Source organism: Rhinatrema bivittatum, chromosome 3, assembly GCF_901001135.1.
Source record: "Rhinatrema bivittatum chromosome 3, aRhiBiv1.1, whole genome shotgun sequence".
NCBI lineage: Eukaryota > Metazoa > Chordata > Amphibia > Gymnophiona > Rhinatrematidae > Rhinatrema > Rhinatrema bivittatum.
This window is the reverse complement of record NC_042617.1, coordinates 502,856,792-502,883,112: the sequence shown is the minus strand read 5'-3', so window position 1 is coordinate 502,883,112 and position 26,321 is coordinate 502,856,792.

The following is a 26,321-nucleotide window of genomic DNA, read 5'->3' as shown; positions in this document are numbered from 1 at the left end:
GTAACGGGACTTGGCACAAACTGGTACAACGGGTATGTTAACTTCGCTCAAGGGCTGTACAAAGAGCAATATGGGCTAAAACAGTAGAGAAACTTTGTATGCAGGGGGAGCAGATAACGGAAAAAGAAACAAGAGATTGACAAGAGCTGGTACAAATGAGTAAACAATAGTTGCAACTGATGGGGAGGAATGCAGGACTGGTCCAGTTAGTATCTAGAGAGAGAGAAATATAGCAGGGGGCAGGTATTAGCGTGGGGGCAGGTAAGGGGTTGGATGTGAAGAGAAGAAAGCAAAAGGTGGGACCAAACTGGGGAATCCCATCGAGGAAATGTAAGAGGGGTTATTACAAGAGAGAGAAAACAGGGGACAAATGAAGGTGAAGTAGAGAGCCTCATGGAGGCTGAAGTATATATTTAGTAAGAGCAGACAAGATAATATTCATCACAATCATTATGACAATCTTAGTGACCCCAGTTAAACACTAACCTGTTACAGTTATGCAAAACTCTGTGTGTGTGTAAAGTGAGTTGGTTAGTAAGTTTTCCAGCAACTGTCTCTTAGCTGCTTAAACTTTTCCCAGCTCAATCAGCAGAAGTCTTTCTGTGATATCATAACATGCAAAATACTGGAAATTTTCCACTTCTAATTTCCAATTTCCCTCTTTCCTTACCACACAGAGCAGAAAGGATAGCAATAAACTAAGGATAAACTACAAAAATGAAGAGTCAACTTTCAGAGAAAACCAGGATTTCTGCTTGAAGTCAGCAGAACTTAAAGAAAGGATTGGGAAAATAAGATTAAATGATCTACCTAAAAAAATATCTAACTACTAATGTCTATATAAACAAAGGAATATATATAAAAATTAGGCCCAAAAAATATGGGCCTTTAACTAACTTACAACCACATTTCTTGAGTACTATGCGCGGTTCTGGTTATCCCCATTTCAAGAAAGATGTAGCAGAACTAGAAAAGGTACAGAGAAGGGCAACAAGAATGATAAAGGGGATGGAACAGCTATGAAAAGCCTAAATAAGTTAGACTCTTCATCTTGGAGAAGAGTTTAACTGAGAGGGGACATGATAGACGTTTATAAAATCATGAGTGGAGTGGAATAGGTAAATATAGAAAGGTTATTATTCCTTTCAAAATAGTACTAGAACTCAGGGATACTCGAGGAAAAATAACAGGAAGCAGATTTAAACAAAGTGGAGGAAGTATTTTTTTTTCTGTCAACACACAATCAAGCTGTGGCATTTGTTGCTGGAGGATGTGATTAAGATATCTAGATAAGCTGCTGTAAAAGGAGTTTTGACAACTTCCTGGAGGAAAAGTCCACACACAACAATTATTAGTCAGGTATACTTGGGGAATCTACTGCTTATCCCTGGGAGAAAACCATGAGAAATGGATCTACTCTTTGGGATCTGCTGGATACTTCCTAGTGATCCAGACTGGCCACTGTCAGAGACAGACTACTGGGCTTGAGGAGATCTTGGTCTAACACAGCATGGAAATCTTATGTTCTTACGACTATAATTTTTATGTAGCTAAAGCAAAGGAAAAACCCATTCAAAATATTATTTAGAGAATTAGATCCATCAAAGGCTTTCTTTAATTCAGTTCCTAGGAGAAAAAATCTTTGCGGAATTCCTAAGAGAAAAAAAAATCTATGGGGCCCAATTCAAAACTACTGATTTGGATGTGGATGGATTCAGAGAGGCCTTTATGCATTCCATTTACCTCAAGTGAAGATCTGAATTGGCCTCAATGAAACAGGTCCAATCTTCCATGCACATATTTTTTGCCAAGATGTTTTATCTTGGTTATAGGTTGACATTCCCATTCTGATGCACTTATGGTAAATAGTTTTTTGTCATTTTTCTTGAAGATTTTAATGTCATTTTAGCCCGGAAGATACTGCTCCTTTGGAGCAGAAGTAAGTATGAAAAAAAAAGAGGGTTAGGTAGGGATAGTTAAGGGTCGGGAGGAGAGAGGAAGAGGGAGGAAGGACAGGGTTAGGTTAGGGAAGTTCCCTCCCAGTCCACCCCTTAATTTGAGCGGACTGGGAATGGCCTACCTGCATCGCCATGCGTATTTTTTTAAGATCCCCTCCATTGTGCGCGAGACAGATATCGGCCTGCACATGTGCGCACTGATTATGGATATCATATTTTATAATGCGTGCGCCGATGCGCACGCATGTTATAAGTGGCTGCGTCCATGTGTGTGCGTCGGGAACCGCGGTGCACATGGTTGCCAGCGCCTTTTTTTTTTTTAAACAACCCCCTAAAGCTTTTCTCTCATTCTGTCTATAGGAAAATATCTTGATGAATCAGGCCCTTAGCCCTAAACCTCCAATTATCATTATAGGCAAAGAATACTTCCTTCCTGTTGTGGGTAACCTTATGCGTGTAGTGACACCTCATGCGTAACTTTACCCACAGTTTTGAAGAGGTATGCTGGGGACCTGGTTGAGGTGGGGTTTTCACGTGCATACTTTTGAATTTTCAGAAGTATGCATTTAATTTTTCCTGGGAAAACTGCTCGACACAAATTGGTAGGTGTAACTGTGTGGGGGTAATTTTTAAACATAGGTGTACACCATTTGTTTTTGCATGCCCACACCTCCATTTGTTAGATCTGCACACACAACTGAAAGAAATCAAACGGAGCAACAAATGCCCATCCCTTGCATTTGGTTCAGCTTCTTATCTCCAGTTAAATGTTTGGTAAGTTTTAGCACACAGCAACCCTAGCATGGATTTAAATAGATTTTCCATATGCTGATGCCTGAAGAATTGAAATAAATGATGTCATGCCGGCAGGGCCCTGTGACTCACTTCTGACTGTGCTGGGGAAGTAATTCATTTCGAACATGCATTATTTTTTTGTGCTGGGATCACTAGCGAAGTAGAAAAAGTTTAATTTAAGGCCTCACTGCTTTTCTCCCAGAGGTATCCTAAGCAAGTGATTAATTTGTCCTTTATTTTCAAGGTGGAGAGCTATAGAGTTCACCCCTTTGCTGATGAACTAAATGCATCAGCCTTGAGTTACCTCTCATGTGGTTTATTTTAACTTATCAGCAAGTTAGGCATTCATAGTTGAATTAAATGTATTAAAAAGTACAGTTGCAATTTGTTAGGTTTCCTTCTTTTTCCCTCCTCTCCGAACGCACTTCTCCTGAATTTCCCACTGGACAAGGGATGCAAGAGAAATTGTCTCTGAAACTGAATCAATCAGTGTCCTCTTTTGCCAGCAGGGTCTAAATATAGAAACACAGAATAGGATTGCAGATAAAGGCTGCAAGTGTATATGGATATTGTGTAGTTAGCTCACACCTATGTCCCTTTTTGTTTACTCAGTTTCCCTTCCTGTTGCTATATAACAGACCCATTTGATCTCTGGCTTTACCCTTACTTCTCTGGAATTAAGGATCCTCTATGCTTATCCCAAGTTTTCTGGTTGCTCTTGCATTGTGCAGTTAACAACCTCTTCCTGGGGTCCATATGCATCATCTTTGTGATATACCTGATCTGCATCAACCCTCGATGGGCAGGAATTCCAACCTGGGGTTCATTGCACTACTAGCCTTCTCGCCTGTTTTTCTACATCAGATGATTCTGTGCAGCAGAAAAATGTTGTCCCAGTCTAATCAAAATATAGGGATCTCTTAGATTTCTCTGTATCTTTTTAAATAGCTTTAAAATGTGTATCGTTTTAAATAGCTCAAATATAAAAAGAAAACAGAGCTATCTCTCAACCAAAGAAACAAAATAAAAAAGGTGAGCTCACCAATATACCACAAAATTACCATATGCACCAGTAAGTTTGTAAGTCTTTCATTATGGGTGTAAAGCCAGCCACAGTGCAAGCAAAAGAAACACTGATGATCCAGATAACCATTGAATTAACTGATATTGTCTTTGGACATACTTTCATGGAGATGGTTTTTGTCTGCAATATTGAAAATTGAAAAAATACTGTTGAAGCAGCATGTAGTAGGGTGAATGATAGAGAAGATCAGTGTTGCGGACGTAGATCCTTGGACCAAGGTGGAGTTTATGCAACCTGCAAGGAGGAGTCCTGCAGGTCTCCTTTGTGAACTGGCAGAGCTGGCTATGGCAAAGAACCACTGGAACTTCACCTATACTTGCTGGACTTAGGCACGGGCCTCTGCAGAAGAGGTGAAGATCCATTGAAGTCATCAAGTCACAAGTCAGTGTCCTGGGCAGGCTAAAGATAGGAGGAGCCAGACACAGGCAGCGGTCAGGCCAGGTGACATTCAGCAAAGTCAATGGTCAATGACGGGCAGAGTTCAATCAAGGCCCAGGGCCAGGCAGTGGTTGAGGGCAGGAGGAGTTCATTCAAGGTCATGAGACAAGCCAAAGCCAAAACTAGAGATCCTACCAAAGGAAGATGAGCAGGAGTGGCAGGCAGGAAACAAGGAACTCAGAAGATGGAGGGCTGGGGAACGGGATTAGAGACTGACCATGAAGAGGAGACAAGAACCAGAGACAAGGAACTGAAGACTGTCCGTGTAGAAACAAAGACAACAAGGAACAAGACAACAAACTCTGAAACACAGATCAGAAATGTAGGTACAGGACCAGAAATTCAGGAACAAAGATCAGGAATGCAGGCATACACAGATGCAACTAGCTCTACCAGGAGGTAGTCAATCTATTGCTGAGGCACTGGAGAGGCGTCTGCAGCAGCCTTTTACATGGCTAGGTGGATGATGTCACCAGAGGATGCCTGTTGAATCTTCTCACCACTGGCCCTTTAAATCTTTGGAAGTCAAGCACGCGCACGCCCTAAGGGAATCAGGGCTCCATGGTGTTGGTGGTATTCTGCCACAGAAGGAGAGAGTAGCATGGCTTCCTGCCATGTTTGGGAGCCGCAACCCGGTGTTGGGGAGAACCAGCGAGGGTCCGACAGTAGAGGTAAGTGTGGCGGCTTGTGGGAGGGGCCTGCAAGCCGCCAAATACAACAGTACCTCCTCTTAAACCCCCTCCCAGAAGGTCTTGGTTTATTGGGATGGAGTGTGTGAAATTCCTTTAACAGGTTGGTATCCAGAATATTAGTGGCGGGCTCCCATGTTTTCTCTTTGGGCCCTTATCCCTTCCAAGAAATAAGGTATTCCCATCTCTTGCCCCTTTGATGAGAATCCATAATTTCTTCCACTTCCTAGAGCTGATTATTTTCACTGTTGAGATCTGGTGGGGTGGGTGTGATGTCCTGGAGTGTCAGGATAGTACTAATGGTTTCAACAAGGATCCATGAAAAGCATTGTGGAGACCCAAAGAGGGTGGCAGTTTCAGTTGGTAAGTTACGGGTCCAATCTGGCGAAGAATCATGAATAGCTCAATATACTTCGGGGCAAGGCACATGGATGGTACCCTGAAGCCTATGAGATGCATGCTTAACCTTGTCTTTTCCCTGGGGCTTGAACTCTGGAGCGAGCCTCCATTGTGCATTGGTAGTACTTTTGGCCCTTTTGGCTGCCTTCTCAATCATTTCGGAGGTACTGGCCCATAGATTTGGGAGTTCCTGTGCAGAGAGTTGGGCCACTGGTGATGGTATTACTACGGGGAGAGGCAGAGGAGGAGAGAATTGCGTCTCGTAAACTATTTGGAAAGGTGAGGAGCTGGTGACACTACAGATGTGCAAATTGTAGAAAATTCTGCCCATGGCAGAAGGGAGGCCCAGTTGTCCTGGCGTTCATTGGCATAGTACCAGAGAAAAGTTTTGAGGGTGCAGTTCATGTGCTCGGACTGGCCGTTCCCCTGGGGATGGTACACCATAGTGAAATCCAGTATCTGGCTGTGAATTGAGCCTCTCGGTCTGACACAATGGGGTACATATTCAAAAGCCATTTAGACAGATAACTCACAAGTTATCCATCTACATAGTTTAAACGGCATATTGAGCCTATTGTCCAGCTAGATAATAGCGAGATATGTTGTTATCCGGCTATAATTTAGCCAGATAGCAAAGGGGCATTTTGGGGGTGTACCGGGGAAGAATCCCATTATCAGGCTAACTTAGCCAAATATTGGATAAATCTGGCTAAGTTATCTGGCCTCATGGGACTGTATAACTTTGGACTTAACTGGATATATTCAAAATAGAATATATCCGGTTAAGTTATGTTCCCTTAAAAAAAATTGTGGCCTGTCCCTTGCCTCCCTCCCACCATCTGAGTTGCCAAAGCCCTACAGGGCTGAACTAGTCACCCCCCAAAACGGCCGTTTAATGCAAAAACGGAAATTTTTGGTGTCGGGAGGCCCGCTGCCTCTCCCCCACCCCCTGCTCCGATTTTCCCTTATAAATCTAAAATTTCAAATTTGTGACCTCCAGATTTACCCCCCCCCCCCACGCCTACCCCAACCCCACTTTTGTTAGGCAACTACGATGGAGGCGTACACTTCCATCGTAGTTGCCTAACAATGGCAGAGGTGTCCCCAGAAGCGCCGGTCCCGCGATCCTAGAGACCAACTTGAAAGAAAGGTATGAGGTGGGGAGGGGGAGAAGGAAAGGGTTGGGGTGAGAGTATGAGCATCGTGTTTCAAGTGTTTCCTGATAGAAAAAAAGGTTGAGAACCACTCTTCTGATATACATTATTTATTAACAATTCTTAACTACTAATTGCAATAATTCTAAGCCAGGGGTTCCAAACCTTTCAGGGAACATGGACCCCTTTTCAGCTTCAAAAAGTTTCACGTACCCACACAGATTTCTCTTTAATTTTTGCATGCCATAACAAAAGCAATTGTAATTTCCAAAAGGGACTTTTGAAATAGGTAAACAGGTATTTACTCACATAAAAAGTTTTGAAACTTACCGTCTCTGAAAATTGATCCCCTTTTAGCTTGGTTTTCTTTTATACTTTATTTTCTATTATGGTTCTTTCAAACACATACAGAAAATGATAGTCACAAAATCATTTAAATTTTAGAAAAATAAAAACAGGCTGCTTTTCAACAGGAAAAAGGCTAATGAGATCTCCATGTCTGTCTGTGAGTCTCCCTAAATAACTTCCTGGCTGTTTTCTCCATCCTCTTTGATCCTTGGCAGTCATCTCTCCCCTCTTCCTTCCTGGACTGTGCTGGTCCTCTATTCCTCCCTTTCTCTCTACCTTTGTCCAGCATGAGCCTTGGAGATCATCTCCTCCTCTCCCTGATGGGCTGCCATCCAATTGCACTCTTCTTAACTCGGTCAATCCTGGATTCCTGTCTCCCTCTTTATCCTCCATTTCTTCCTTCATTCCTGCCTCACTCCTTCTTCCTTCTGTCTTTCCCCTCATACTGTTAACCCTAGTCGCATTTCCTCCTTTCTTCTTTTGAGCCATTCTACTCACTTTTTTGGTGCAGTTCTCCTCTCCTCTCTCTCCCTGCCAGGCCAGTGGCAGTAGTGGGAAATGTTTCTCACCCCTATGATTATCCTGGTTTCCTCTGCTTTCTTCAGTGTGCAGCAGAGGCTGCAAAAGTTCTGACAGCCACGGTTGGCCCTTCTCCTTCCCACATTCTCAACAAAGTGCAGCAGTGGGGCTTATGATTTTCTAGGGATACAACTGGTCGCTCTCTTCCCCTCCTCTGCTGAACATGCAGTTGTGCAGTTTGAGGCTTCTAATGGGTGCAAATGCCCTTCTCTGTCCCTCCTCCTCCTGGTCTGCAGCAACGTGGGTTGAAGTTTTCAGGGCCATAATAGGCCTCACGCTTACTCTCCTGACCCACTCAATTTCTCTCTAGTTAAACTTTCCTGCATGCCTTCTAGAGGATTCCCTAGGATGGTCTCATGGACCCATGAGGGTCCATCGACCCCAGGCTGGGAACCACTGCTGTAAGTGATGTACAAAATAATGCACTTAAATATCATTTACATAAAATGCATTTACATCAAATATATAATCACACAATATATAACAAATTAACTTGGAGAAGAAATAAAATCAAACAGACTAAAACATAAAAAGACTCATCATGTGATATGTTAATCATCACCTGCCAATAAAATCTACATATAGAGTGATCATATGCTTATCACTTGATGTTAAAAACAGCAGATGCCAGAGAAAAAAAGTGACCCAATGCCAATACTTGCTCATTGAAAAACCTGCCTAAAATGTATGTTTTCAACATTACTTTAAGTGACTGACATTACTGTTGGACTTCATGATTTTCCTGTCACCAGTTTTTCAGTAAAGACTTTGGGATTCATATTCTGTAGGACTTTTAGTGGACAAGTTATCCGGCTACAGGTAGGGCTCATGCTGTAGCTAGGAAGAAGAGGCACACGTTTCCTCTTACTATTCACCAGAGAAAAACAATATTCAAATTCTGGTGTCACTTCAGAAATAGCAATTCAAACTCTCTTCAGTACCTATAGCAAACCTGTCATACCAGCTGCCAGACTCAAACAGTAAAACCCTAGCCGTGAAAAGATAACACTACAAATATTACACCAGGCCCTAAAACACCAATACACCTCCTATTGGGAAAACAGAACAAGTCAGGCTGTTATAGGCCCCTATGCAGAAACTATGTGTTAACAAAATATCTCACCTCGGTCTGGCATGCAGAACACAGACAGACCCTCGCCAAATATTTAATAAAGAGAATGTAAGGGATAAAGGGGTAAAGGAAGACACCCTTAACAGGAATTACATAGGTCTACCTTATACAGAAACCTGCTGACTCACCGGGAAAGCAGGAAGTATGGCAGCCAGGGCATATAGGGAGAAACTGAAGAGTCCTGAAGCAAAGAGTCCAGTGAGCCAGCCAAGCTAACTAAATCCCCAAGCCCAGAGAAGCAATCCCGGCTGAGGAAAAGCCAGGAATCCAAACCCAACAGCTAACCGGGGAACATAAGAACAAGCATCTAGACCTGGTAGGAAAAGCTGTTGCCTAACAAGTAAACCAGTAACTAGAACTGTTTTGGCTTGTTTGCTATAAATTTGTTGTGCTCATTTGAGAGCTGGACTGACACCCTCTGAAAGTGCACAGAGTGAACAGATGTACAATAAACTTGTTGTAAGGTGAAGGCTGCTGTCGAGTTTTAAAAGAAGCAACTATTAAACTAATAAGCAAGAGGGAAAATGTGGCACAGGTTACCACAGAGACCATAAAGAATAAATAGAAATGTATAGACAAAACTAACTGGAAACCATAAGAAGCCAAATTCTATATAGAGTGCAACAATGAAAAAACAGAAACCTCACCATTCCTCATAAATCATCAAACAATACAATTAAGAAATATAAAGCATCAACCATACTTAATAAAAAGAATAAATATTTCAAAACATCTGATGAATAAAATAAAATACAGAAATTAAAAACTCACATATACCAATAAAATATTTCAAAACAGTAGACACATCATATAACACTCAATAATTAAAACTAATAAGGATAAAATAAATTCCCTGCTCTCTATTCCTGGGAACATTTGATTTCCAGTCAAACTGAAATACACATGTTCATCCTCTCTTTCACACATACAATTATACATGTTCCTTCTCTCACACATACTCTCCATGTCTTTCACACATGTGCATGCTCACACACACACTCCTTTTCTCTAACACACACATATAAGAACATAAAAAGTTGCCATACTGAGTCAGACCGAGTGGGGGAAGCTAAGGGCAAAGGCTATCGGCGCCATTTTGATTACTGGCAGCCGATGGCCCGAGTGCAGGAGATCGTTCCCGGACCCCCGCTAGACCACCAGAGGCTTTTGGCAAGTCTTGGGGAACCCTCCTGACCCCCACAAGACTTGCCAAAAGTCCAGCGGGGGTTTGGGAGCGACCTCCTGCCCTCGGACCGTCGGCTGCCAGTATTCAAAATGGCGCCGATAGCCTTTGCTCTTACTATGTCACAGGGGCTACCAGTGCCATTGGTCAGCCCCTGTCACATGGTAGGAGCACAAGATGGTGCCGGCCATCCAGTGCTCCTACCATGTGACAGGGTTCAGCCAATGGCACGGATACCCTGTCACATGGTAAGGGCAAAGGGCCATCGGCGCCATTTTGATTAGTGGCAGCCGATGGCCCGGGAGCGGGAGATCGCTCCAGGGAGCCCCACTGGACCACCAGGCACCTGTAAAATGTTTTTTGGGGGGGGTCGGGAGAGTGGGGGAAGCTAAGGGATTAGTTTTAAAGGGTCGGGTGGGTTTAGGGGTTATTTTTGTGTGCCGTTTTTCCCGACCTCCCCCAAAACGATAAGAGAACCCCCACGATCAATATCATGGGGTTTTCCTATCGTTTTGGGGGCGCCACTGATTTCTGACGATTTTGAAAACATCGTCCAATATTTTCAATCGTCCAAAGCTCGATTCACATCCCTAGTTAGTATTACTGTTGCACTCCGCTGCTTGCGGGCCCAACTGTGTGGAGCCTCACTCATCTCCCAGTATAGCCTGGAGGCTGTCGATGCTGCCCTCTGCTTAGTGGCACGGAGCCGCCACCAACGTTGCCTGCCTCTTTGTGGTGTGGACACTGCTGCTGCTGAACCGGTTCTTGTGGCATTGAGCCACTGTTGTGCCTCCTGCTACATTACCATCTTCTTGTGGCTGGGATGCCGCTGATGCTGGCTCCTCAGTGCGGTTGGGGATACTGCCGACACTGCTGCTCCTGCCCCCACATCTCTAAGTACGTGCGTGCTCCTCTCTTCACAATTTAAAGAGCCCGCTGCGGGAAAAGCCCCGTGGCCCCATTTGATGATGTCATCACCTCGTCAGTCTAGCAGCCCCATAAAAGGGCTCTCTGCCAGTTACTCGGAGCCTTCACATGGATCCTCATGGTCGTCCATGGTGTCTTTGTTCTGCAATGTCTTCCATGGTTATGCTTCTGTCTTGATGGTCTTCATGTTCCTCATTGGATATTCCTGGTCTCCGTGTTCTCCATGTTACTGGTCTCCTTGTTCTGTGTGAAAGCTCTTTCATGTTCTACATTCCATGTTCCTGGTCTTTTGTCAGTTCCTCATCCAATCTTCTGAGTCCACGCCTCGTCTGTCTTCTGCGTCTTTGCCTCACCCAAGTCTTCTACCAAGTTCCGGATGTTCCAGTCCTTGTTCCCAAGTTCTGCCCTTCATCTCCTCTCTCATCCTTTCTCCAGGCATTCAAGCATCATGGTCTGTGACCCCCAGCCCATGGCGGGGTGGGAGGGGGGTAGCTTCCTGGTACAAGGCCTATCCAAGTCTGTCTTCATTGGATGAAGTCCTCGGAGTCCAGCCTTGTTTTTAGAGTTCCAAGTTCCAAGTCAAGTTCTAAGTCAAGTTTCAAGTTCCTAGTCATGTTCCTAGTTCCAAGTGTAGTGGAGCTTGTCCAGCCAGTGGATCTTCATGTTCCTCATTCCAAGCCATGTTCCTCATTCCAAGGGATGTCTTGCCTCCTGTCTTCATCTGAGTCTCAGACCTGAGCCTGTCTCACTCGCTCCTGACGTGGTCCATGACCAAATTGTGGCAGGTTGTGTAGGGTGTGCCGTGGGTGTTGTTGATCTGCTCCTACAGAGAGGAGGAGCTAGCAATCTGTTGTGCTCAGCTCCTTTAGAAGGAGGAGTTAGCAATCTGTTGTAGATCTGCTCCTCCAGAGGGGAGGAGCTAGCAATCTGTTGTGCTCAGCTCCTTTTGAAGGAGGAGTTATCAATCTGTTGTAAATCTACTCCTCCAGAGGGGAGGAGCTAGCAATCTGTTAGGGTCTGCTATGCTAATGGGAGGAGCAAGCAGTTATGATATAGCCTACTGAGTTGGCAATCTGTACCAGCGGAGTGCTAGAGAGAGTACTCAGCTGGAAAGGAATGTAAATAGGTGAATCCTTGGGCTGATGGCAGATGACAGCGCCCCCAGGAGGATATCCTGAGAGGGACCACCGGCTAGGCTTGGGTATGGAGACAGACACAAATAGCCTTTTTATTAGACAGGTTAGTAGAACCACCAGAGGTGGCAGTAGTGAGCTGATATGCCCGGCAGGGCTGAAGTCCCTCAGGTACTGGAACTGCGATCCCAGGGTTGCTGAGCTGTAAAGAGACTATAGATAGTGAATAGACAGGTTATACTGTATACATAGCCAGTACTTAGATGATAATCCACATTAAGTCTTGAGAAAGCTCAGTAGCTGGAAAGGGTTAGGCCAGGGGTGGGCAATTCCGGTCCTCGAGGGCTGCAAATCAGTCGGGTTTTCAGGATATCCTTAATGAATATGCATGAGAGAGACCTGCATACACACTGCCTCAGTTGTATGCAAATCTATTTCATGCATATTCATTAGGGGTATCCTGAAAACCCGACTGGTTTGCAGCCCTCGAGGACCGGACTTGTCCACCCCTGGGTTAGGCCCTCAAGGAGCGAGTACCTGGTTCCAGGGAAAGCTCTGAGAGAACATTGGTAAATCACAGTTGTCTGTATCTGTAATAGCTTCCAGGCAGTAGAGAATCTTCAGTGTATTCGGGAGCATGGGCCCTCGAGGAGCGAGTACCGGTTCCTATCTGCAATGTGAAATAGAGAAAAGAGAGCGAGGCACCCGAGGAGCGGGTACCTCTGGTAAGTCCAAGGAGGCAGAGTAGCTTGGAAGAATTCGAATCCTTGACTGAGTCCGATTCGGAGACCGAGTCCATGTCCTTGCAACTCAAATCATAAGCGTAAGTGAAGACCTTTTATGTTGGAAGTGGATGACGTCAATACAAGGGGCACCCCTGAAGTTCACACCCTTGCTGGTACATACTTCGGAGCGAGCGCGCCCTATGTCATCAGGAACATGGTGGATCCGCAGCATCGAGCCGGCCCGGGGATGCTTGAGAGAAGCAGCATGGAGATGCAGCAAGCCGTCCATCAGGCCCAGAGGGAATCGCCACAGAGTGGGTGGAGCGAGGGTGAAGAGCAGCCACGAACGCAACAGTGGGACAGCGTGGTCTGCGACCAGCCCACGGCAGACTTTGTAGGGTGCACTGTGGTGTAGTGCCCATGGAAGCTGAACTCTAGCCTGAACTAGAGCTTTTGGCCATGTTCCTCATCTCCAGAGCCTTCATCCATGTTCCTCGTCTCCAAAGCCTTCATTCATGTTCCAAATCTTCGTCCAAGTTCCAAGCCTTCAGTGTCTTCATCCATGTTCCTCATGATACCATGTCCTCTCCTCAGCTTTCATCTGTCCTGACGCACTCAGTGGCCGGAGGGCTACCCCAGAGACCAGCATTGTGTTGTTGGGTCTCACTGTGTGCGTGCAGGTTCAGTAGAGGCTTGAGAGCTACGATCCAAATCCGAGCTATGATCCAAGTCCAAACTATGTTCCAAGTCCAGTCTATGCCTGGATATACTTGCCTCCCACAGTGCCTACTTTGGAGCCTCACCCTGAGGTTGTGCTGTGATCTAAGGGCTCACTCCCTCTTGAGCAAGAGACCACACCCAGCGCTCGCAACAATTACTGGAAGAAAAATAGATTCATTAGTCTAGATATTAGCTCGAAAATGCCCTTTGTGATTAAGGACTCATCTGGAACCACAAAACCAGGTTTAGACATCAGGGGAGCAGGACCTGGATCAGCAATCACTGAAACAAAAACAGATTGCTTAGTTAAGAATGCATATGGAAGAGCACACCTCATAGGCATGGATTTTTCTAGTGCTTCAAAAACAGAGTCCAGGTTTGGATCCAGTAAACAGTCAAGCAGCGTAGCCACAGGCTCAAGAAGAAGCATCACAAATGCCCCCCCTCCCCCTTTAGTCACGAACAGACTTGGAGGTTAGAACAATCTGATAAGCCATGGTGGCTGAAGAAAGAGGCTGCTGCTGCTGCTTCTGCCCCTTGTGCATCCAGAGGAGTAAACAAGTGAAAGAGCATATATTTCTGTGTATATGATTGAGAGAAAGAGTGAACAAGCTTGTGTGTGTGTGTGTGTGTGTGTGTGTGTGAGTGTGTGCGTATGTTTCAGAGAGAGAGAGAGAGAGAGTGAATGAAGATGTGTGTATGACAGAGGAAGAGCATGAGCAAGCATGTGTGGTGTGTGTGTGTGTATGACTGAGAGAACGTGACCAATGTGTGTGGGTATGATACAGAGAGCGTGAACGAGCGTACGTGTGTCTGATTTGAAAGAGCGCAGACAAGCATTTGTGTGTATGATAGAGAGTGTGAACAAGCGTGTGTGTGTGTGTATGATTGAGAGAGAGAGCAAATGAGTGTGTGTGTGTATGATTGAGCATGTGTGAGAGAGAAGAACAATTGTGTTCAACAACCCCCTTCCCTCTCCCTGCTAATTTATGACAATCAAACAGCATCTGGAAATCAACAGTTCCCAAGTATGGAAAGCAGGGGAGTTTTTCTTATCCTTATTCATAATAATTCTTGGATGTTATTTGAGGCATTAGCTATTTTGAAATATTTTATGGGCATTTGGAAAAAATTTTATATGAGTTTTTAATTAATTTGTCAGCTGTTTTGAAATATTTATTCTTTTTATTAGTATGGTTTTACTATTATGATTGATGTTTTATATTTCCTGATGTTATTGATTGATATTTTATAAGAAATGGTGATGTTCCTATTTTTCTATTGTTGCACCATATACATTGTATGGCTTGTTTCTATTTGTATTATTTCTATTTGTACCTTATAGGCTCTTTATTCTGTATTAGGTGAGGCTCTGTCTGTGTTCTGCATGTGTGACAGAGATGACGTATTTTACTAGTATGTAGTTTCTCTATAGGGATCTATAGCAGCGTGGCTTGTTCTGTTTTTCTAATAGAAGGTGTATTGGTATTTCAGGGTCTGGTGTAATATTTACAGTGTTGCCTTTCATAGATAACGTTCTTAATGTTTTAGTGCTGCAGTTAGTGCTGTTTTGGTAATTTTTTCCACATTTTTGTTTTTGTGGTAATAAATACTGATTAATTCCTGGGAAAAATGAAATAAAAACTAAAAATGAAAATCCCTTCATAGGCCTTTATACCATATGGGTTCTAATTGTCTTTTTTTTTTTGTAGAGTTTTCTGGTTGGCACCACAGTAGTACATGTAAATATAATTTTCTATTTCTGTTTCTTTGGTGTTGCATGGGATACAGAATCTGGCTTCTTGGAATTTTCAGTTCAGTTTTTGTCTGCATATTTCTGATTGTGGTCACTTATTCTGTATTGTTGAAGGTCTGTGATTGACATCATGATTTAAATGCATACACTCCTTATTGCTTAACTGGGTTTTTGTATGGGTTGGGCAGTTTATTATCTGTAATTTGATGTACTATTTATGTTTTATGTATTTTTGGATGAGTTGTTGTACCTTGCTTCAAACATTTGAAGAAGCGAGTAACACATTTTAAAATATATATAAGGTAGATATTACTAATCAGCTAGATAGAGGTTAATACTCAGTTCTATTAGAGGTTAAGGACTGCATCCATTCAGACTGAAGGGTCACATGCTTGGAACTGAGGTCATACTTATAAAATAAGAATAGTGTTTCTTTTCTTTTTTTTTTTTTTAAATAAAAAATAATCCAGGGTTGTCCCAATGGCCTAGTTGCTAAGTACTGTGCACTGCCATGCAGAAGATCCTTGGTTTGATCTTGGGGTCAGATCTTCTGCTGCTTGGGTTGGCCGAGACTGGGGATGTTGCAGAGGCCATGTTCACAGCCCCCAGAGAGGAAGAAGTCATGAACATTGCCTAAGGTGGACACCTAGTGGTTGGATTGAGGGCCTAAGATTGCAGGGATCTGATCATTGCCTAAAGGTGATACCTATTGTTTGGATTGGGGACCAGGATTGCAAGGATCTGAAGGGAGCACTGGTGCATGGCCCCCAGCCTAGGACTACCACCACAATGACTTGAATAAATGTAAGTTGGGAGGGGATATAAAATAAGGGGGGAAAAAAGATCCCTGGTAATTGTGAATAAAGGCTCATGGCTCCAGAATCCCCTTTCTGGTTACAATTGAGCTGGAATCTCAAAGGAGCAGGATGAAATTGCTAAGTCAAAATAAAAATTAAAGCCTTGTACATTTAACAGAGTCTCCCAGCTCATGGTATGGTATATTATGTTCAGGATGAGGGAACACTTTATCACTTGGCCATAGGTGCCAAATGGCCTGGCTACAATTCTGTCTTGAGGTCTGTGGAACATATATTTTGCAAAGCATAGCAAGTCAGGTGTTTACTATAAATTGCTAAAGTCTTATGATATGATGGTGAAATTGTGTTGAAATCAAAGAAACAAAGTTATTTTGGATCTGCACCTGGAATCTTAGCCACCGTGAATATTGCAGTGCTTGCTGTTTGTTAAAATGAAAAACATCACGTGGTATTGCATTAGTATTGCTACATAAAACCCAGCATGAGATGGCTCTCAAAATGGAGGACGTAAGGACATAAGAACATAAGAAATTGCCATGCTGGGTCAGACCAAGGGTCCATCAAGCCCAGCATCCTGTTTCCAACAGAGGCCAAAACCAGGCCAGAAGAACCTGGCAATTACCCAAACACTAAGAAGAACCCATGCTACTGATGCAATTAATAGCAGTGGCTTTTCCCTAAGTATAATTGATTAATAGCTATTAATGGACTTCTCCTCCAAGAACTTATCCAAACCTTTTTTGAACACTAACTGCACTAACCACATCCTCTGGCAACAAATTCCAGAGCTTTATTGTGCGTTGAGTGAAAAAGAATTTTCTCCGATTAGTCTTAAATGTGCTACTTGCTAACTTCATGGAATGCCCCCTAATCCTTCTATTATTCGAAAGTGTAAATAACCGAGTCACATCTACTCGTTCAAGACCTCTCATGATCTTAAAGACCTCTATCATATCCCCCCTCAGCCGTCTCTTCTCAAAACTGAACAGCCCTAACCTCTTCAGCCTTTCCTCATAGTGGAGCTGTTCTATCCCCTTTATCATTTTGGTTGCCCTTCTCTGTACCTTCTCTGTACCTTTTCCATCGCAACATGTCGCCTTAAAGCATGAAATGACTGATGAGATCTAAGTTGCAGGGAAAAGGGTGTTTCTTTAGCATTAGGGCATAGGTATAAGGGATAATAAGTGATTGAGTGCAGATTTTAAATCAGATCCATGATTGGACCAACTGCATGGTAACAAATTTAAGGATGTGATGAAAGGAAACTTGTAATCAAAGAGTAATGCATTGATTGGTCATATAATCTTTTAATGAGAAATATATTAGGCCCTGTCTCAGTGACCAGGCAAAACATCTTGCCAGTGCCTTGTAGCTTGATCTGTTTTTTTTTCTTTGAATAAAAATCACAAAAAAGAGGAAGTGTTGGTTTCTGATTTGAATTATTTTTATTGCTAAATAAGTTAACCAAAAACAGGTGCTCGGTGGAGATAAAATTAAAACCAGAGCCATTTGATGGCTGCTAATTAAGCTGTAATTAGACTGTAAATACTATAGAAGGTTTATGTATCAGTTACAGATCCCTTCTCAGGGACAGCAAGCAGATTAAAAAGGCAAATTTATATGTCATTTTGGTCTAGGACAGGTTAAACTATTAACACAGAGTTTCATTACTTTACCTTTCAAGCACAGATATACTTTCTATAATACCACAACACTTGTGGATCTCCTTCAGGTCCTCACAATTTGGTTCTCAGCCCCTAGCAACTTCTTTTGAACCTCTGAGGACCAGTCTGGATTTTCAGGGGCAGGGTTATCAGTCTAGACTTGGGATGGCAAACAAACCCTTTCTATTGGCTCAGATCCTCTTCTATATTTGTAGAGAACTTCACTGGGTTTCTACTAGTAGGTTTATACAACTTTGTAGATAGAAGTGTCTTTACTTGGAGTACAACTCCCACATGTAGGCATTGTTTCCATAAAATGAGGAAACATCTAAAGAAGGTGTGGATTTATGAGATGACCTTTGAGGGGGTAAGCTGGAATTTTCCTTGTTTTGTTCTTTTTGACTTGGAAGGGACTATCCCAGGACCTTTAGGAGTAAGGTTTGGTTGGAAAGAAAGAGTAACTCATCTTCTCTTTTTTTGAGAAACTAATTTTCTTCTTTTGTACTTTGCTTTGAAAGAAATTTTGTCACCCTTCCTTCACATTGTTGTTTTAGGAACTCTGTATTGTCTGTTCCAGCAATTAAATTCCTCAAGACCTAGGGAATTTAATCACTATTAGGAAAAAAGGAGTTTTTCAGGAGTCTCTCACCCAGAGAAATCCAAGGACCCATCAAAGGTTGAGGAATAGATTCCAATTCATTCCTGAGCAGAGGAGAGAAAATGGAGGAAAGGAAAACTGTGACCCTTATCTGGTGTTAACCACCACATGTAATCAGGATGTATTGGAGGAAGTTGGATAAGGAATAATCATCTGAATCTAGGTATGACAAGTGGGATTATAATGTATGCCATCTAAATTTAGTAAAGAATTCTATTCCACCAATTCTGGGAGGGAGCTCCAAACTCCCCCTGCAATTGGAAAGGGATGTGGAAACTGAAGAGTAAATAAAAACTTCAGTAAAGAGTCAATGATTTATTGGAAATGAATTATGGATTGGATTTCATGGAACAAAGATTTGTATACTGTCAGTCACTTCATTTCTACATTAATTATCAATAAAGTTATGTTGGAATTGCATACATTGTCTAGTGAGATTATTACTATAAATGTTAAAGACTTCTATACAATGTTTAGGGCCTTGAAGATTAATGCCCCCCAACCCCCCACCCTTGTCCATAATTAGAAATTATGGACACCCTCCACTGCCCCGACAGGGAATCCTGAAAACAGAGGAACTTAAGAACAATATAGGAAGTTTGGAAAGCTTAAGCTCTTTCAATTGAGGGTTTCCCCTTATACTTCACAGTAGTTACACCTTTTGGCACCCAAACAGGGATCCTGTGGTGTTGGAAATTGTAGCTCTTTGTGAAAAAATCTGTTTTCAACTGTTTAAGGCATTTCGTTTGGTTGGTAATTGCAACCATGAATGTTTATTTATAATAATTTATTTATGACTTGTTCTAGGCAGAATGTGTTTGGAAACTGCAACATAGACTTAAGATGGCCCTTTCCTGCCAGAGGGGTGGCGTTAAGCAAAAGCACATAAATCCAAGCATGAAGAAGCTGCTAGTCTGCAGGCTGTGCCATCATCGGTAGCATCAGAGCAGGACTTCACATTGTGAAGAACCTGACTTTGTAGTCAGCGATGTCATCATGTTATCGCAGCATGTAGAGTGTGTGAGGAATGAGGCAAGGGAGTGGTGATAGACTGTGTGTTTATGTCCTGCATTTTTTTCATCCATGTTCCACTAGAATCAAATCAACAAACAACGAAATCATCTGATTTTGGACGGTTGCTTCTTACCATTAAAAACTGTAATCCCAGTAAGGGGCTGCTTTTCATTGAGCAACTGCAGTTGTGCCAATCTGGAGCAGGAGGTACTACTGGGTGTCACATTCTGCAGGCAGAATATCTGAGCTGTGTAGCCATACTCTCTTATTGTTTCTAGCCCGTTTGAGAATAACTGCTTGTAAAGCAAAGTTACACATTTTTGTATAATCATTTTTTTCCCAATGATTGATCCCATGATTGAGGACCGAGGCTTCTGCTGCTGCGCACAATTCAGGACGGGAGAACACTATTGGGCGTGTGGCATGTAGAAAATATTGCAGTGCTCGCTAACTTCTAGGGAGAGTGAGTGAACAATCTGCTACTGCTGAACTGGAGCTGGAGACCACCATTGGGCATTTTGAGAGCAGAGGACGACCACCTGAGAAACTGACAGTAGAGAAGGTGTCTGCAGTAAAGTTTTGTGGGAAAAATTGGATATAAACTAATGTTCTGAGTTTGATAATAAAAGTATGTCACCTCCAGTACTTGAGAAGTGTCATAATTCCCCTGTTGGTCACACTGGATTAAGTGATATATCAGCAGAATTTTACAGTTCATCAGTGATGTCATCCCTATACCATTATCATCCTTGTGTTTCAGTTTTTATTGAGAGAAGTGACAGTAGCTGATTTGGAAAAAGCACTGGGTGAAATATTTCTGGACTCAAATGATGCTAGTGATTCTTATCTGCTTTTGGAAGATCAAACAATGGATCATCATCAGTAGGAATATCTGCTAATAAAACCTATGTGGATGGGATGTTTACAGCTAGGATTTGAACAGGGTACTCAGGTGCTGAGATGGATTTGTGAGGTCTGCCAGGGCTATACTGTTCCTGCTCCTGTGGATGACCATTGCCAAACATGAGGGCATAAATATTGCCCTAACATGTAAGATCCAGAAATGGCTGGGAATCATGTGGTTAACGTGATTTTTCCTTACATTCCCGGGGAGATTTTGAAGTAGTTGCCATGCTGTAGTTATGCAAGATCTCCACCACTGAACCTGATAAGGTTTGGTATGCCATGTCATTACAGGCATGTCCCCCTACCCAATTGACACGTAAAATTTGGTAGAAGTAGAACACCTGCAGACCTAATGATATACCACCTGAAAAAAACCAGCTAGTTCCAATGAGTATGTGTTGGTTCAAAAAGTTTATCCCACAAACTTCAGATAAAGTATACTACAGTGCTGCAGAGGACTGATGTAGTGGAGACCATTTCTAGAAGGATAGGACTCAGAAGGGTTCCATTTATCACTATTCACTGGCATCTGTCTGCCAGCTAATTTGTAATCCATTCCACCACCAGGCATCTAATTTTATTTGTGAGTTTCTTGGGCAGGACCGTATCAAAAGCCTTGCTAAAATTCAGGTAAACCATATTCAATTACTCTTCTCGATCCAATTATCTGGTCAGCCAATCAAAAATTCAATCAGCTTAGTTGACAAGACCTTCCTCTCGTAAAACCATGTTGTATCGGATCCTGTAACCCATTGGATTACAGATAGTTCATTATCCTTTCCTTAATCAGACTCTCCATTAATTAATACCCACCACTGAGGTGAAGCTAACTGGCCTGTAATTATTAGCCTTCTCCCTGCTGCTACTTTTGTGAAATGGGATCACAACTACCCTTCTCCACTCTGATCTGGGGAAGAGGGGTAACAGTAACTGGTGAGAGTGTGAGAGAGATTGATCTGGGGGAAGGATGACAGTGACTGGTGTGAGAAAGAGAAAGACTGATCTTAGGGGGAGGGGTGATCCACTGGTAAGAGTGAGACAGAGAGAGACTGATCTCGGGGGCAGGGGCAACAATGTTGAGTGAAAGACTGATTTCGGGGGGAGTAATGAAGGTGACTTGTGAGAGTGTAAGAAAGACTGTTTGGGGAAGAGGTGACAGTGACTAAGAGTGCTATATCTCTGTCCTTGAGTCTAGCTATACTTGTGTTATGTCTTTTTGTCTACACTCTTAGCTATAACAAGGGTTAAGTTGAGTCTCCACCATGGCTAGCTATAGGAGCTAGCTATCACAGTTATTGGGCATGGCTGGCATAGCTAGCAGGGCTCCATGCTGCTTCTCCAAAGTTCTGCATCTCCTCACTTCATTGGGAGCATTGTCTTCTGGATCTGTGTTTGCATCTTTTCCCATACTATGCTTTAACTAATGAAATAGAGTGTATCTTATCTACACTAAACACTGTGATTCTTCTGATGATGTACTAAATATTTTCTTAATATTGTCCATGATGACTTGTTGGAAGACTAGCTGTAGCACAGAGGAATGAATGAAGTGAATTGTTGAATGTGTGTCAATACACTCTCTCATACACAATCTCTCTGTCTGGATCTCACTTGATATTATCTGTGTCTATGTTGACTGAATATTGTTAGTAAGTGCAAAGATGTTCTTTTGTAGATGAACTTTGGAGTTAATGATTTATTTATTTATACAGGTTTTTATATACCGTTGTACAGAAACAAGTTCTATCTCTACGGTTTACAATAATCATATTTTAAGAACATGATAAAAAGAGAAAACAACAATATATCTTAAAATATCCAGAAATAAAATTCTATCAAAACTTTCTAAAATAGGACTAAAATTAATATAAAAAAGATAAGAACAGACTAAAAAAGGGAAGAATGAATCATATAAAAATCTGGATTATGTTTCAGTGACCATTTCAATGATGACTTTCTTCAGGCACTTTATAATTCTCACAAGCTTTGTTGTTAATTTCTTCTGTACTCAGACTGTATTCTTCTTTAACTGAGTCTCATTAAGTACATAACTTAGATAAATTGGTTCTATCAAAAGCTGTATTAACTTTTGCCAATTTTTGTCAAAACTGATCCAACACAAATTATTCTTTAATATTCTCCAGAGTGTACATATGCATTTTACTCCAGATTAGATTTGGCATTCAAATTTATGACAGCCAACAAATATTTCTCTTTAACCCTTAATAGCAAAACCTATTTACATATAATTCTGAATTGAAGTCAAGATGTTTAAAATTATAAGACAGAGTAAAATGATAATGTTCTCTATAATTAATATCACTCTTTATTATTTCTTCTTACTTTGTTCAAGGTAAAGTGTTATAGGTTCAGTCCATTATGTGGGAAGATATAGATGGTATGTCAATTGATTTTCACTATATATGAAAATATTTTCAATAGATGTCACACATAACACATAAGCCTCTTTCATTGGCACTGTCTTCTTTTCTGAAAAGGATGATGTATAAAACCGCATTTCAGCCAAACTTTTAATCATTAACTAGGCTATTACCTAGCTTAGTTACCTTGTCTTACCTTGACAATTTTTCGAGATCCAAGCATACAATTACTTAAAAATCACTTTCATACATACAATCTACAATCAAACTGTGCTGTAAGCTTGCTGTCTCTGTGCTTGTACTTAGTTTTTGGCAACAATGAGTAGTCTCAGCGAAGGAACCAGGGATGAACCTTCTGCTCTCTCAGTTTGCCAACTGCCACTTCTCACATATTCTCTGACTGACAGGTTCTTTTCTTACAGTGACAGGGCGTAATTTGTGGGGGAACCGCCTGGAACGCAGTTCTGACACGTCTTTTCAGACTTAAGAGGCAGAACAGCAGGGATGTTGTGCTCCAGCCACTCCCTTCAGACAGCCTGCAGGGAAGAGGAGAGGAGAGGGTGAGCCTGGAGCATACTCTAATCCCTAACCCAGCCAGTTCCTTCCTGTTGTTCCCCCTCCATGTCTCTTCTACAAGAAACAAGAGGAGAAGGGGTAATACTGAAGCAGATGCTGCAAAGCAAAAAACCGACACAAAAAGGGGTTGAATGAACACAAGTTTGAAGCTTATGAGCTATAGTGCCAGTCGTCAAAGTTTCAGCCCCGGCTTTGATAAGCACTACAGCTGAAAGTTTCAAACTTGTGCTAATTCAACCTATTTTTGTGTCTATTACCAAGGACTTAATTTGTGACAGAACAACCAAGAATAGCTTTTTATCTGATGGTGAATCAGTTCTGGCACCCTCACAGAGACAGAGCAAAGCCAATGGTGTAAAATAATTTCCAGCTCCCTGCAGAAATGGAGCAGAGCCAGTAGTGACAGGATCATTTCTGTCTCCCCACCCAAGACCCAGAGAAAGCACAGCAAAGAGTTTTGGAGCTGCTAACCTTTCGACCAGAGCAGTCACATAGCCTTGATTTTTGTGCAACTTCCTGGCCCAATTGAAAGGCCACAAGAGAGGATGGGAAGAGGGTGAAACAACTGAGGTGAATGTCTGTCAGCTCCACTGCTGCTGCTGCTGGGTGTATTTGTATATACACCCAGAGCGTGAGAGAGAGAGTATGTGTGTAGGAGAAAACTCACACCTGGCTCCTCCCCAACACCCTTACACTCTGCCTCTCTCCTCCCCCTCCCCTCATTCCACAGTTCCACTTACTTTTTGTCTACAAATTAAGCCCTGTGCAATGAAATTACTACTCTGATAGTGTTACTGCACAAGAAAATAGCTCTGACTATGCTTTGAATATACTTTTAAGGTATATTAAAGCTTTAGTACCCTTTTTCTTATAACAAAATACTGGTGAGAAGTTTTCATTTTTGGACTACTTAAGAAAGTTTTATCCACTTCAATGAATTTAATCACCTTATACGTTTACAACATTCTTACGCCTGCCTTATTACTGCATTTTTTATCAGACCATCACAAGATGTTGTGCTGGCGGTGGACCCTTGGCCTGGCGCAGGGTTGGTATAGCCCTCTGAGGGTTCCCAGGAGGCGCTTGCCGCCAGGAGGTGGAGCACACAAGGAGAACGAGGTTAGTTGGAGCTTCACCAATAACAGTCTGGGAACTCCTTGGGTTGAGCCCTTGGATTCTCGGACCACCTGGGCTTAGGTGGGCCTTGGAGGGTCTCCCAGAGAGGTAGCAGAGAGGTGTGCCCACCACGAGCAAGGGTGCGCGGCTTGTGGAGTTCTACTGGACTAGACCGGAACGGAGAGAAACGGAAACCAATGGAGTAAGACAGGAACTGGAGGTCCTCCAGTCAAGGTAGGCAGTGCCTATAGGTCTAGTTAGAGGAAGGCCACGGGTAGTGTCTGAACAGGCTGGCCTGGTGGTCACCGGAGCAGCGAAGAGAGTGACCTTATGGAGCGCAAGGGTCAAAGCCAGGGTATCCGTCCGAGGGTAGTCAGCCAAAGCAAGGGTCAGTTCCAGATATCAGTCCGAGCGTGGTCAGTAGCAAGCAGGGGTCAGTTCCAGGTGGTGGTCCAATTGTGGTCAGAGGCAGGCAGTGATCAGTTCCAGGCAGCAGTCCAATCATGGTCAGAGGCAAAGCAGAGGTCAGTTCCAGGTGGCGGTCCAATCGTGGTCAGAGGCAAGCAGAGGTCAATACCGGGAATTAGTCCAGACGTGGTCAGGCTAGCTGAGGTCAGTACCGTGAAATCAGTCCGAGTAGGTATAACCTGGGTAGCAGGACAGGAACAGAAACAGACGCAGGAGCACAGGAAGGACCATGGGAACACAGGAACGCAGGAGCACTGGAACAGGCAAGGAAGAAGGACGCAGGAACACAGGACGGCAACTAGGCGAGGTTCTGGGGACAGAACCTTGCCTTAAATGTGGAGCCTAGGTGACGTCATCAGGCGGCGTCTGGGCCGAGGTTCCCGCCCTGGGTCTCTTAAAGGGCGGAATGTGGGCCACGTGCGTGCCTAGGGATGGGACCGAGGATGCCGAGGACGCCAAGGACACAGAGCCCCCAAGGGAGTTCCACTGTGAGGCCTGCAAGGATGGCGGTAGGCAGGAGAGGTGCAGAGGACACCGAGAGCTGGCAGCTGAGGTGAGGGAAGAGTGTCTGGAGCTTGTGGATGGAAGTGCGAGGTGAGCAGGCCCAGTTGTGGCACCAATGCGGCCGGGACGTGCAACACAAGATTGTTCCATTGTCTAGGTGATAGTTCATTTACATACTGTGGCCATTTGGAATTTTGTGATATACTGCTAAAAAGTACAGTTGGAGAGACTGAAATCCCAGATTGGACCGGGAATATTAATGGACTTGAGCTAAATTTTCATGAAAATTTGTTTCTTAAAATAAATTTTACCTCAGAGATTGTTCCTTTAATAATTCTAAGGTGTTAGATGAAGTTTTTGAATATATAAATTGTTCTTAAACCCCTGTTTATGTTCAAAATGAGGTCATATTGCTCAATGGTTAAATAACCTTTCCCCATGGATTTTTTTAAAATTAAAAACTATTATTGGGATCTCTCATCATCCTTTATATTCTCCCTTGGTATTTTTTATTGGTTTCTTTTTTTTTTTTTTTAGTTGTTTTTAGCCCCCTTTTCCCAGTGTTTTAAATTGCCTTAATTTGGCAACTTTAAATCCCTAGAGCCAGATTAAGGATAAGGACCTTCCCTCACATGTCTCCCAGTTTTAATTTTTATTTCATTTGGGCTATTTTTGCAGTTTTTGAAGTGGTGGTGCCAGGATCACCGGGATCCTGGGGTCTACACATTTAAAGAAGGCTTCCTCTGACTTTCCCCACCTCAGTTTGAGACTTTTAAAATTTTAAATGTATTTATTTCCTCTTATTTTTAACTTTTTGTCTGGTTCTTTGCAGACCCATGGGACAGGAAATTGCATCACCTATTCACTTTCTATCATGGCCTGTCTTCTGGATTGTGCTGGGGGCTTTCCTAGGGCCCCTGACACCGAAAACGTATTCCCCCATGGAGCTGTAGCATTCCCAGGGTTGCTGCTGTAAATGAAAAGTGCACAAAAACAGCCCAACTCAGCCGCATTGTCAGCAAGCTCTGCCCCTCATTCTTCACAGCCAGAGAAGGAAGTAGATCACTCCTGTGGCTGCTCCAAATTAGCTGATTGCCTATTTCTGCCTCCTCACTTCTTCAGGAGATAGCAGCACTCCTGTAGATATCTTTGCATGCCTGATGTCTGCCTCTACAGCAGCATACTTGTATACCATG